This window comes from Musa acuminata, chromosome BXJ3-9 (genome assembly GCF_036884655.1).
Source record: "Musa acuminata AAA Group cultivar baxijiao chromosome BXJ3-9, Cavendish_Baxijiao_AAA, whole genome shotgun sequence".
In the NCBI taxonomy this organism is placed as follows: Eukaryota; Viridiplantae; Streptophyta; class Magnoliopsida; order Zingiberales; family Musaceae; genus Musa; species Musa acuminata.
This window is the reverse complement of record NC_088357.1, coordinates 31,116,473-31,129,564: the sequence shown is the minus strand read 5'-3', so window position 1 is coordinate 31,129,564 and position 13,092 is coordinate 31,116,473.

Sequence of the window (13,092 nt, the reverse complement as noted above, 5' to 3'; positions counted from 1 at the left end):
TCAGTATCACCAGTTTCTCCTTACTGTAAAATTTTATAAATAGTTGCATAAAATTCTAAGAAATATCACCTAATGTCATCAACCATTTAATTCTGAGTATGGCCTCATGATCATCAAGAGGGAGGAGGAAGAAATCTGCAATTATCTCTTGGTCCTGCAGCAACAGTTTCACTTGCGGGCACCTATGATCACACTTCAAAATCCATCCGTTGGCGACCTTAATGACAAACCTGCTGCAATTCTCAATAGGTAAGTTCATATGGACAGCAACCTTACTGTTTAGGAAGTTATTAGTGCTGCCCGTGTCGATGAGAACAGTGATCGGTTGTTGTTTGAGAAGGCCTCCAACTTTCATCATTTGCGGGTTTGAGTAGCCAGCTAGTGTATGTACCGTAACTTCGGTAGGTTGTGGCTCTTCTTCTGCATCTTTTTCTTTATGTTTAAGGCTCTCTTCTGAATGTTCAATGACTTCTTCTTCTATCGGTTCAATCATAAGAAGTCCTCCTTTACTACAGCGATGCTCATGGCTCCACGACTCGTCACGATGCCAACATAACCCCTTCGCATATCGCTCCCGAAGCTCTTCTCTTGTTAATCTCTTTGGTGTAGGGACATGGTCAATAGTAGGGGGGGCTGAGGGCTTCAATATTACTGGTTGAGGAGTGACCCTAGTCCTCCGAGCTTCATGGTTCAATTGCTCCTCTTGATGTCGTGCGAAAGAGATGGATGCCATAAACGTATACGGTTGTCGCGTTTTAACTTCTCCTCGGATCTCCAGCTTCAAGCCCTCAATGAAGGTCCTTAATAGCTATTTTTGAGACCAATCATGAGTTTGATTAGATAACCTTTCAAACTTGGTTTGGTACTCCTGAATGGTGGAAGTTTGTCGGATCTTTGCTAGTTGTCCATCAATATTCTCGTAATCGGTTGGTCTGAAGCGGATCAGCAGTCCTTATTTGAATTGTTGCCATGAAAGGACTCCATAAGTATGTTCAAACCAGTCAAACCACTGTATAGCATCCCCTTCAAGATGTATAGCTGTAATTTTCACCATAGATGCATCCGCGGTTTTGTGGTACTGAAAATATCGCTCCACGTGCGAGATCCAACCAATCGGGTCTCCTTCTTCCCATCTAGGGAAGTCCACTCTCATGCATGGATAGTTGGGTTCAGACATAGAGCCTCCCCTCCCTTGGAACTCATCTCTTCGAGCCTGGTGCGATTGGGCAAAGCTCTCTCCGTGATATGATTTTTTCGGGCTTAGTGGTCGGCCCAATCTGAGTTCGGTAAAGAGCGTTTGAATCTTATCCTCCATTCATGCCTCCAAGGCTTCGAATTTAGCATTGATTGCCTCCTTAGATGCCATAGTATATGCCTCCAAATCTATGATGTTAAGATCTCTCTTTTGTTGTCAGGTTAAAGGCATGTATAGTTGAGAGAAGTGATGGTCGAAAGGATTGGTGGATCGATGGATGTAGGCTACGATTTAGGCTTGTTTTGTGGCTGTTTTGGGTGCAGTTTGAGGGTGTGGTTTAGTGGAGTTTTAGGGCTATGGATGGATGTTTTGAATCTGTTGCAATTCATGGGGAGATCAAAGGATGATCCACGGTGGTGGAGATGATGGCGGAATTCGGCGATGATCTTTTAAGCAATTGTGAGAATTGCTTTGGGCGATTGTGGAGGGCTGATGGATGGCAGTGGAAGGGCAGCGAGATGCCAAGAATGCTGCTCTGATACCAAGTGTTAGAACCCTTGCAGATTCTAAACTTGGGGTTGATCTCTTTAGGGGATCGACCTCCTTGGAACTCTATAGGGGTTCCTCCCTCCAAGTTGCTGCTCAAAGGCTGCAGAAAAGATTCATCTATTGCTTAAGAAAAGAGAAGGAATATATGGCTATTTATAGGGCTTCTAAACCCTAACTCCTAATAGGACTCCTAATTAAGACTCTTACTTCTGACCAACTCCTAGTAGGACTCCTACTCAAGACTCCTATTCACTTACAACTCCTAATTCTTCTCTAAGAAAAAACCTCCTACATGAATGACCCTCTCAATTAGGACTCTCCTAGCTAGATTCCTAACAGAATGTCCCTCACAATTAGGACTCTCCTGGCTAGAGTCCTAACAGTTTTACATGAATGTCCCTCTCAATTAGGACTCTCCAAGCTAGAGTCCTAACAGAGTCCTAACAGAATATCCCTCTCAATTAGGACTCTCCTAGCTAGAGTCCTAACATAATGTCCCTCTTAATTAGGATTCTCCTAGCTAGAGTCCTAACAGAATGTCCCTCTCAATTAGGACTCTCCTAGCTAGAGTCCTAACAGAATGTCCCTCTCAATTAGGACTCTCCTAGCTAGAGTCCTAACAGACCCGCCATCTTTAAATCAGCCTTATCCTCAAGGCTGAGATTCCATGAACTCAGGGAATCGGGTCTTCAGCTCCTTATATGATTCCCATGTGGCGTCTTCAAGTGGTAGATTATTCTAATGCACTAGTAGTTCGGTAGAGGGATGTCGGCGATGCATCATGATCCTGCGATCGAGGATGGCTTGTGGTTGGGCTTGAATAACTCCATCCTCCGTTGTGTTGGGCAGTTGGATCTGGGGTGACTCGTGTTCTCCCAACTTGGGCTTTAGGCATGATACGTGGAAGACAGGGTAAATTTTGGAATCCTCAAGTAATTTAAGTATGTACGCCACGGCTCCAATACGCTCTGTGATCTGATAGGGCCCATAAAAATGTGGGGATAGCTTCATGGAGGCTCGAGTGTTGATAGAGAGTTGCTTGTATGGTTATAGGCGAAGATAAACCCAATCTCCTACTGAAAATTCTCTTTCACTTCGTCGTGTGTCGGCTTGCTGCTTCATTCTGGCTTGAGCGGTAGAGAGATTATCTTTTAACAATTGTAAGAGTTTGTCCCTATCAATTAATTCTTGGTCAACCTGATCTACCTAGGCTGAGCCAATTACATACTTTGGAATCACAGGGGCTGGTCGACCATATAATGCTTCATAAGGGGCACATTTTGTAGATGAATGATATGTAGTATTATACCACCATTCGGCCCAGGGAAGCCATTTCGCTCACTCTTTTGGTCGGTCGCTAGCGAAACACCGGAGGTACATCTCTAAGCACCTGTTTACCATCTCTGTTTGGCCGTCAGTTTATGGATGATATGCTGTGCTCATCTTGAGTTTGGTGCCTTGTAACTAAAATAACTCGGTCCAAAATTTACTAGTGAAGATCTTGTCACGATCACTTACGATGAACCTTGGCATCCCATGTAGTTTAACTATATTTTCTATGAAAATCTGGGCAATACTAGCAGCAGTGTAGGGATTTCTCACAGCACAAAAATGAGCATATTTCATAAGTCGATCAACCACCATGAGAATCATGCTTTTACCTTTGGAAGATGGCAGCCCTTCAATGAAGTCCATGGAGATGTCAGTCCACACTGAGTCTGGTATGGGCAGTGGTTGTAGCTTCCCTGGATTTGCCATAGTTTCACCCTTGTGCTGTTGACATACATCACATTGTGCCACATATTCAGCAATAATTTTTTTCATCCCTCTCCAATAAAAATTTTGCTTCACTCTTTCGTAGGTTCTTAGGAATCCAAAGTGCCCTGCTGAAGGTATGGAGTGCATTTCATGCAAAATGATTGTGATGCAAGGGGAGTCAGGTATAAGCATAATGCGACCTTCGTAGCGTAGATCCCTCGAATCCCAGGTGTAGTGAGCTATTGTACTTGGATCCTCCTCCAATTTTTTTATGATGTTGCTGATCTCTGGATCCTTCTTCCATTCTTCCCTAATATCCTCGAGGAGACCGGTGGTAGGAAGGGAGATGGCTGAAACCTTAGCTTGTTCAGGTAGCCGTGAGAGTGCATCTGCAACAACGTTTTCTTTCCCCTTTTTGTAAATAATTTCATAATCAAATCCAAGAAGTTTGGTTACCCATTTTTGCTGCTCAGGGGATGATATCTTTTGCTCCAAAAAGTACTTGAGGCTTTTATGGTCAGTTTTAATTTGAAATCGTTGGCCGATCAGGTAGGGTCTCCATCTCGTTACTGCGTGTACAATGGCAAGCATCTCCTTATCATATACTGACATGTTTTGATGGGAGGGAGATAATGCCTTGCTAGTGTATGCAAGTGGTCAATCATTTTGCATGAGAATGGCTCCAATTCCGACTCCAGATGCGTCGGCCATAATGATGAAGGGTCTATTGAAATCTGGTAGCGCAAGCACCGGCGTCGTTGTCATGGCTGCTTTAAGTTTGTCGAAGGCAGCAGAGGCTTTGTCCGACCATTGGAAAGCATCTTTTTTTAGTAAAGAAGTGAGTGGTGCACTGATCTTCCCATAGTCCTTAACAAATTTTCGGTAGTAGCCCATTAGTCCAAGGAACCCCCGCAGTAATTTCACGTTTGTAGGTTTCGGCCAGCCTTGCATTGCCTCAATTTTTGTTGGGTCTACCGCCACTCCTTCTTCTGATATTATATGCCCAAGGTACTCTACTTTTTGTTGGAGAAAGCTGCACTTTGGTTTCTTTACAAAAAGAGTATTCTCCCGAAGGATCGTCAAAACAATCCGTTAATGTTGAAAGTGAGTCTCAAGAGAAGGGCTGTAAACGAGAATATCATCGAAAAATACCAGCATAAATTTACGAAGAAAGCTTTGAAAAATATCGTTCATGAGACTTTGAAAGGTTGAAGGAGCATTAGTGAGTTCAAAAGGCATTACCAAGAATTCATAATGGCCATTATGTGTGCGAAATGCAGTTTTTGGAATGTCATTGTCACATACCCGAATTTGGTGGTAACCGGATCGGAGGTCCAACTTCGTGAAGACTCGAGCTCCTTTTAATTCATCAAGAAGTTCATCCACCACTGGTATTGGGTACTTGTGCTTGACGGTGATGCCATTTAAAGCTCGGTGTCGATGCACATCCGCCAAGTTCCGTCCTTCTTGCGTAAAAGTAGCACCGGTGAGGAATAAGGGCTGCAACTTGGCCGAATCACCCCTGTTTCAAGCATCTCCTTTATGATCTTTTCAATTTCATCTTTCTGGAGGTGAGGATATCGGTACAGTCGAGTGTTCGTTTGGTGGCTTGCCCGGAAGGATTGGAATTCGATGGTCATGTTGCCGAGAAGGAGGAAGACCGTGCGGTTCAGCAAATATGTCAGCAAATTCAGTAAGCAATTGGGCAAGATTTTGATCTTCAATTTCTATTTTCTTCTCTTCTTGTTGTGGCTAGAGATGCATCAAAAAGCCACTATTTACCTTGTGCAAAACTTTCTCCATTCGTTGGGTCGAAACAGTGGTAACGTTGCTTCCGCGCTTCCCGCGTAGGATGATCTGTTTGCCCTTATAGTAGAATTTCATAATTAATTTAGAAAAGTTCCTAGAGACATCACCTAGTATAGTCAGCCATTTTATACCAAGCACTGCCTCATAGTCATCGATTGGTAGGAGGAAGAAATCGGTGATAATTTCTTGGTCTTGCAGTAATAGTTTCACCTGCGGGCATCTTTGGTCGCACTTTAGGATTCTGCCGTCGGCAACCTTTACATCGAACTTGCTGCAACCTTCAATATTCAGAGTCATCCGAGCAGCAACCTTACTATTTAGGAAGTTATTAGTGCTACCCATGTCGATGAGAACAGTGATCGGCTGTTGTTTGAGAAGGCCTCCAACTTTCATCGTTTGCGGATTTGAGTAGCCAGCTAGTGCGTGTACCGTAATGTCGGTCGGCTGTGGCTCTTCTTCCATATCTTCTTCTTCATGTTCATGGCTCTCTTCTAGATGATTAATGACCTCTTTTTCTACTGGTTCAATCATAAGAAGTCTACCTTTTTTACAGCGATGCTCGTGGCTCCACGGCTCGTCGCAATGCCAACATAACCCCTTCACAGATCGCTCCCGAAGTTCTTCTCTTATTAACCTTTTCAGTGCAGGGACTCGGTTGATAGTAGGGGGGGTTGAGGGCTTTAGTATTGTAGGTCATGGAGTGATCCTAGTCCTCCGGGCTTCATGGTTCAATCGCTCCTCTTGTAATCGTGCGAAAGAGATGGCTGCCATAAGCGTGTAAGGTTGTCACGCCTTAACTTCTCCCCGGATCTCCGGTTTTAAGCCCTCAATAAAGGTCCCCAATAACTATTTTTTAGACCAATCACGAGTTTAATTAGATAACCTTTCAAACCTGGTCTGGTACTCTTGAATGGTGGAGGTTTGTTGGATCTTTGCTAGTTGTCCGTCCATGTTCTCGTAATAAGTTGGTCCGAAGCGGATCAGTAGTCCTTCTTTGAATTGTCGCCATGAAAAGACTCCATAAGTGTGTTCAAACCAGTCAAACCATTGTATGGCATCCCCTTCAAGATGTATAGCTATAATTTCCACCATGGATGCATCCGCAGTTTTATGGTATCGAAAATATCGCTCCGCACGCGAGATCCAACCAATTGGGTCTCCTTCTTCCCATCTAGGGAAGTCCACTCTAATGCACGAATAGTTGGGGTCTGTCATAGAGCCTCCCCTCTCTTGGAAGTCATCTCTTTGGGTATGATGTGATTGGTTAGAGCTCTCTCCTTGATGTGATTTCTTCGGGCTTGGTGGTCGGCCCAAACTGAATTCGGTAAGGAGAGTCCGAATCTTATCCTCCATTCGTGCCTCAAAGGCTTCAAATTTTGCATTGATTGCCTCCTCATATGCCATAGTATATGACTCCAAATCTGTGATATTAAGATCTCTCTTTTGTTGACGGGTTAAAGGCATGTATAGGTTTGATAGAAATCCGTGAAAGTTTGCTGCAGAATTGTGTTGTCTTGTATGAGCAAAATTATCGTCGAAGAAACAGCGGTTTCTCGACGAAATCTCCACAAAAATTTGAGAGATTTGAGGAGGGAATTGACAGCAATATCTCAGTTTATATGACAGCAAGGAAGTCTAATTTAATCAAGAAAATTTTGGCAGTAACAGCAAGAAAATTGGTGTAAGTTGCGATAGCAGAATTCTCGTCAAAAAATTTCAGCAACTTACAATGAAAATTTGCAGCAATATAGGAAAGAAATTTTTTTTTTTTTTTTTGGATTTTCGGATAGGGATAACTAAATTGCAGCAGTAGTAAGGTAGGAAACCAGAACCTGTTGCAATTCACGGGATGATCCGCGGTGGTGGAGATGATAGCGAAAATTTGGCAATGATCTCTTAAGCAATTGTGGGAATTGCTTTGGGCAGTTGTGGAGGGTTGATGGATGGCAGTGGAAGGGCAGCGAGATGCCAAGAACGCTGCTATGATACCAGGTGATAGAACTCTTGTAGATTCTAAACTTGGGATTGATCTCTTTAGGGGATCGGCCTCCTTAGAACTCTATAGGGGTTCCTCCCTCCAAGTTGCTGCTCAAAGGCTGCAAAAAAGATTCATCTATTGCTTATGAAAGAGAAAGAATACATGGCTATTTATAGGGCTTCTAAACCCTAACTCCTAATAGGACTCCTACTCAAGACTCCTATTCCCTTACAACTCCTAATTCTTCTCTAAGAAAAAATCTCCTAACAGAATGTCCCTCTCAATTAGGACTCCCTCTCAATTAGGACTCTCCTAGCTAGAGTCCTAACAGAGTCCTAACAGAATATCCCTCTCAATTAAAACTCTCCTAGCTAGAGTCCTAACATAATATCCCTCTCAATTAGGACTCTCCTAGCTAGAGTCCTAACAGAATGTCCCTCTCAATTAGGACTCTCCTAGCTAGAGTCCTAACAGAAACATGTAATGTAGGTCCTTTTATGAAAGTGGTAGGATTTTGATGTGATCCTTTTACAAATCCAATTCCACTTCTATTTGCGACAAGACCCTTGTTTGCAAGGATTAGACAACTTGTTTAAGGTTTCTTTAAAAAATAAATTTTTATTTTTTATTGCTTCTAAATGCTCACACTTAGAGCATGGAGGAGTTTGAAGACTATCAAACTTATTTTGTAGTAAAACATGCTCTTTCTTTAAGATATTTAACTTCTTACTAATAGTTCTACATTCATCAAATAATTCATGAAAAGCGATAGAGAGTTTTTCAAAAGATAAATCTTCACTAATTAAATCACATACCTCTTCTCCTAAAGCCATTAGCGCGAAGTTTGCCTCCTCTTTGTTGCTAGCTTCTTCACTGTCGGAATCACTTGAATCGTCCCAAGTTGCCTTTAGAGCTTTCTTCTTCTTTGGTTGCTTCTTCTTTGCTTGGGGGCATTCATTTTTGAAATGCCCTGGCTTCTTGCATTCATAGTATATCACTTGGTCCTTTTTATATTCAAGTCTGTTTTTGGTGTTATTTTTAAATTTGTTCTTTTTTAAAAAAATTTTAAATTTTTGAGTCAAGAGTGCAATGTCATTTTCACTGTCCTCATCACTTGATGTTCCTTTCAAGTGATCTTCTTGTGATGTGAGTGCCATATACTTCCTGTTCTTTGGAAGGGGGTTCTCGAGTTCATCATGATCTTGACACGTCATTTTGTAGGTCATTAGAGACCCAACAAGTTCTTCAAGAGGGAATGTTTTAAGGTCTTTGGCCTCTTGAATGGCCATAACTTTTGGATCCCAACTTTTAGGAAGGGATCTTAAGATTTTATTTACTAGTTCAAAGTTAGAAAAATCTTTACCAAGAGCTTTGAGTCCATTGATGACATCCGTGAAATGGGTGTACATGTCTCCGATGGACTCACTTGGTTTCATTCGGAAAAGTTCATAAGAGTGCACAAGGATGTTGATTTTGGACTCTTTCACTCGTCTAGTGCCTTCATGAGTGACCTCAAGAGTTCTCCAAATATCAAAAGTCGAATCACAAATTGAAACATGATTAAACTCATTTTTGTCTAGTGCACAAAACAAGGCATTCATAGCCTTTGCGTTTAAAGCAAAAACCTTCTTCTCCGATTCATTCCATTCGCTCAACGGATGAGAAGACTTTTGAAATCCGTTTTCGACAATAGTCCAAAGCTCGAAATCTATGGAAATGAGGAAGATCCTCATACGAGTCTGGTGAATTAGTGCAGTGGATTAAAACTTGTAAGTTCGAAAATGATTTCGTAAAATGCAAGGAGATTTCGCTTTGATTGTAACTTGAGTAAAGTAAGAAACAGGAAACGATTGCAGAAAGGTAAGTACTCACAGATTCAATGAACACGCCAATTTAAAGTGGTTCGGTTAAATGACCTACATCCACTTGCAAAGCCTTCTTCAATGAGGCTCCCAACTTCCACTAGCAAATCACTTTGAAGGGGAAGGACTAATACCCCTCTTACAACGTTTACAAGTGGTTCACACTCTTACAATTTTTTCAACAAGAAGAAAGGAGGTAAACACTCAATCAATTTGAAAACAAGACTTGCTAAGACTTTGCTAAGGCTCTTATCTCAAACTATTGCTTTGCAAAAGTTGTATTCCTGCTGAGAATTGAGGGGTATTTATAGGCCCCAAGAGGATTCAAATTTGGGCTCCAAATTTTGAATTCTCTTGGGTTTCCGAGACTGGCGGTGCCACCGCTTGTCAATGTCTGTCAGACGGTGTACTAGCGGTGCCACCGCTTGATCTCGGGTGCTGGGCGGTGCCACCGCCTAGTCTGGCGGTGTCACCGCCTGACACTTCAGGCTCTGGGCGGTGCCACTGCCCAATCCGGCGGTTCCACCACCTATCTTTGCAGATCTCTGGTTGGGCTTCAAGTCCATCCCAAACCAGGTCGCTTTTGGGTCCAGTTGGCCCCTAACCAAGATATAGGATTGTCCCTTAATCCTAACCCTAATTACATGTGAACTACATACCTAAAAACATAATCCTAAGCAAGTTTTTAACCAGCCAACGTCGAGTTTTGTTTCGGCGAGCTTTCTTGCGATCTTCCGGTGGACTTCCGATACGTCCTTGGGTTTCTTCCGGCGGACTCCCAGCAGGCTCCTGATCTTGTGACGAATTCAATGAGTAGCCGAGCCTTCTTGGTGATCTCTGCGAACCTATGATGATCTCTTCGGCATACTTCCGAAAGTTCCGATAAGTCTCCGATCTTTCTTGGTTGGTTCCGACAACATCTCCGATGAATCTTCGAACTCTCAAACGTCCATCGAACTGGACTCCGGTATCCTTGCTTTATATATTTAGGCTATCATAGTTAATCCTGCACACTTAACTTTAATAATATGGATTAGATCAATTAACCCATTAATTGATTTCATCATCAAAATCCGAGATTCAACAGTTCGTACGATAAAACTGATTTTCGTCTAAACGTCGATTCGGAAAATAGTGAACTTTGAAACATGATCATAAATGTGCAGAAGACAGTAAGCTATTGAGGAGGTTTGCAGTAAAGATAATATGCTCAAAGTAAATGCAAACCGAGATTTAGAGTGGTTCGGTCAATCTTGACCTACATCCACTTTTGGCTTCCTCCACCGATGAGGTCACCGACGTCCATTAGAGGCCTTCCTTCAATAGGCGAAGGCCAACCACCCTTTTACAGCTTCACTCCTTTTCATGAGCTTAGGAAACAACCCTTACAGAATTTTCTTTCCTCTCTTGATAGATCAAAACTTGGAAGAAAAGAGGAAGGAGAACTTTTAACTCATACAACATTTTTTGAGCTCTAAAAATCACTAAGTAAGATCAAAATTTCGATGGTTTTTTGTTGCCCTTTCATTGCTGATAGGGTGGGGTAATTATAGGCACAACCCAGTTTGAATTTCGAGCTCAAAACTATCAATTCCCGGAATTCCGGGGTCTAGTGGTTGCACCGCCTGATTGGGGTGGTTGCACCACTTGGCAGAGCTTGAAGACTGAGCCTCTGGGCGGTTCCAACTCCTGTCAAGGGCGGTTGCACCTCTTGCCAGAGCTTGGAGACCGAGCTCAAGCGGTTGCACCTCTGTAAGAGGCGGTTGCATAGCCCAGCCAGAGCTCGGAGACCAAGCCCTGGGCGGTGCCACCGCCGACCAGGCGGTGCCACCTCTGGCCAAGTTATCTGGGTCCGAATGGGCTGATCCATTCGGCCCAATTTAGGTCTGTCAAGGGCCCAATTGCCCCAAGATTAAGTTAATGGGATCACCTTCCATTTCTAACTTAATCATCGTGCTAACTACGAATTTCTTAAGACATTTACTACAACTTACTCCGGTGCGTCAATCGCTTCTTCCAGCGAGCTTCCGGTGAGCTTCCGTCGATCATCCTATGAACCCTCGGTGATGCTCCTACAGACTTCTGGCAAACTCCTGGACTTGCGACGATCCACTTGGCAAGTTTTGACGAGCTTCTTTGGCAAGCTCCTGGACTTCTTGGATTTGTTCCCGCAGAACCTCCGACGACCGTCCAAACTTCCGTCGAATTCTCGAACCCCCAACGTGATCATAGTCTTGACTCCAGTGCAACTCCTGCTGCATGTCTTACTTTCATCGTAGTTAATCCTGCACACTTATCTCAACATATGGATTAGATAACAAATGACAATTGACGTTATCATCAAAATCCGAGCTTCAACAATCTCCCCCTTTTTGATGATGACAATCAATTGATAACGGAGTTAACCTTAACTCCCCCTATCTATGTGCTATAATTGAGATAAGTCATTCTTGAATTCAAAGCCTTTGAATTCAAGAGACATATTGATAAGTTAAAAATCATTTAACCTTATCAATACTCCCATCATGATTCCCATCATGATGTATCTCTCTGAAAATGATGTATGATGTCAAGGCTTGACATCCATTTTCAAATTTTGAATGTGAATGATAGTAATGATAGCAATTCATTATATGGTAAGATATTAACATGTAAAATTTCGAAGTAAGATTTTGATATCTTAACATGATGCACACATTTCAAGTATTTTAGCAATCATAGCATTTCATCACATGGTAAGATATCAACACGTAGGACTACGATGCAAGTTCTTGATATCTTAACATAATGCAAACATGGCATATTGCTAATGGCTCTTTTATCAAATTTAAAATGGATTCTTACATTACAACTAGAAATTTATACGAAAATTTAGAAGTGAGGGATGTTATAAAGGTGGGAGGTGAGAGGTGGGTGACTACAGTGGCTTGAGTTTGTGCATGCAGCAGCGATCCACGCGGTGCTGTGTTTGGCGCAGTTATATGTATATGCAAAGGAGAGCACCAGATCGCCTAGCATGCAGACTGTTGAGGGCACAGGCGTCCCTTTCGATCTCCTCAAGTCTATAGATTGTTGTGGTAGATCAGCGAAGACTGCCGCGGTGAGAAAGATAAGGACTGGTCGCGGAGTCTCGCTTGTGAATGTGGCTGCAGCAGCGATGGTCGCTGGCCGGAGGCAGAGGTTTGCACCTCTCTTCTTACTACTCTGATACAATGATAAAGTGATAGAATGAAGAGTGAAATTATAAAGGTAAAGAGAAAGCACATCTCAATTAGTGTCATATAATGTCTATTTATACATAGTGAAAGAGAGGATTTTTCTCAACTGAGCAACGAGATTTCCTCATGTAGTTAAGGAAATCTCATCTGCTATGCAGTTGAGGAAATCTCTCATCTGCTATGTGTTGAATCTCGGATTTTGATGAAGAAACTAATTGATTGTGTTTAGATGTTTAACTGCATTTTGAGTGATGCAGGTCTACTCGATCAGGATTAGATAGTTGATGCAGGAGGAATTGACATTGCGCCGGAGGAGATCACGTCAGGATATTGGATGGCAGAAGGCTTCGGACGTTGGGCATCAGGCCAAGGAGAGCAGAATTACGCCAAGGATATCAGAGTTGCGGAGGTCAACCACCGATTGGGCAACAAGCCACAAGAGAGGATGATGCGCTGAAGAATCGAATGAAGTGCCAACCAATGACGTGCCGGGCAATAGAATGTCAATTCGCGTTATAATAATTGTCTAGATCGGAGTAGAGTTTTGGCTTGTTTGTGCAGGATTAACTACGATAACGATGAAGACATAAAGAGAAACAAAGTGTCGGAGTCAAGTGCGAAGGATTCGTTGCAAGTTCGAGAGTTCGACGAAAGTTCGAAGGTTCGTCGGGAATGCTACCGGAACTAGCCGAGAATGAGTAGGGAGCTTGCCGAAGGGTTTTT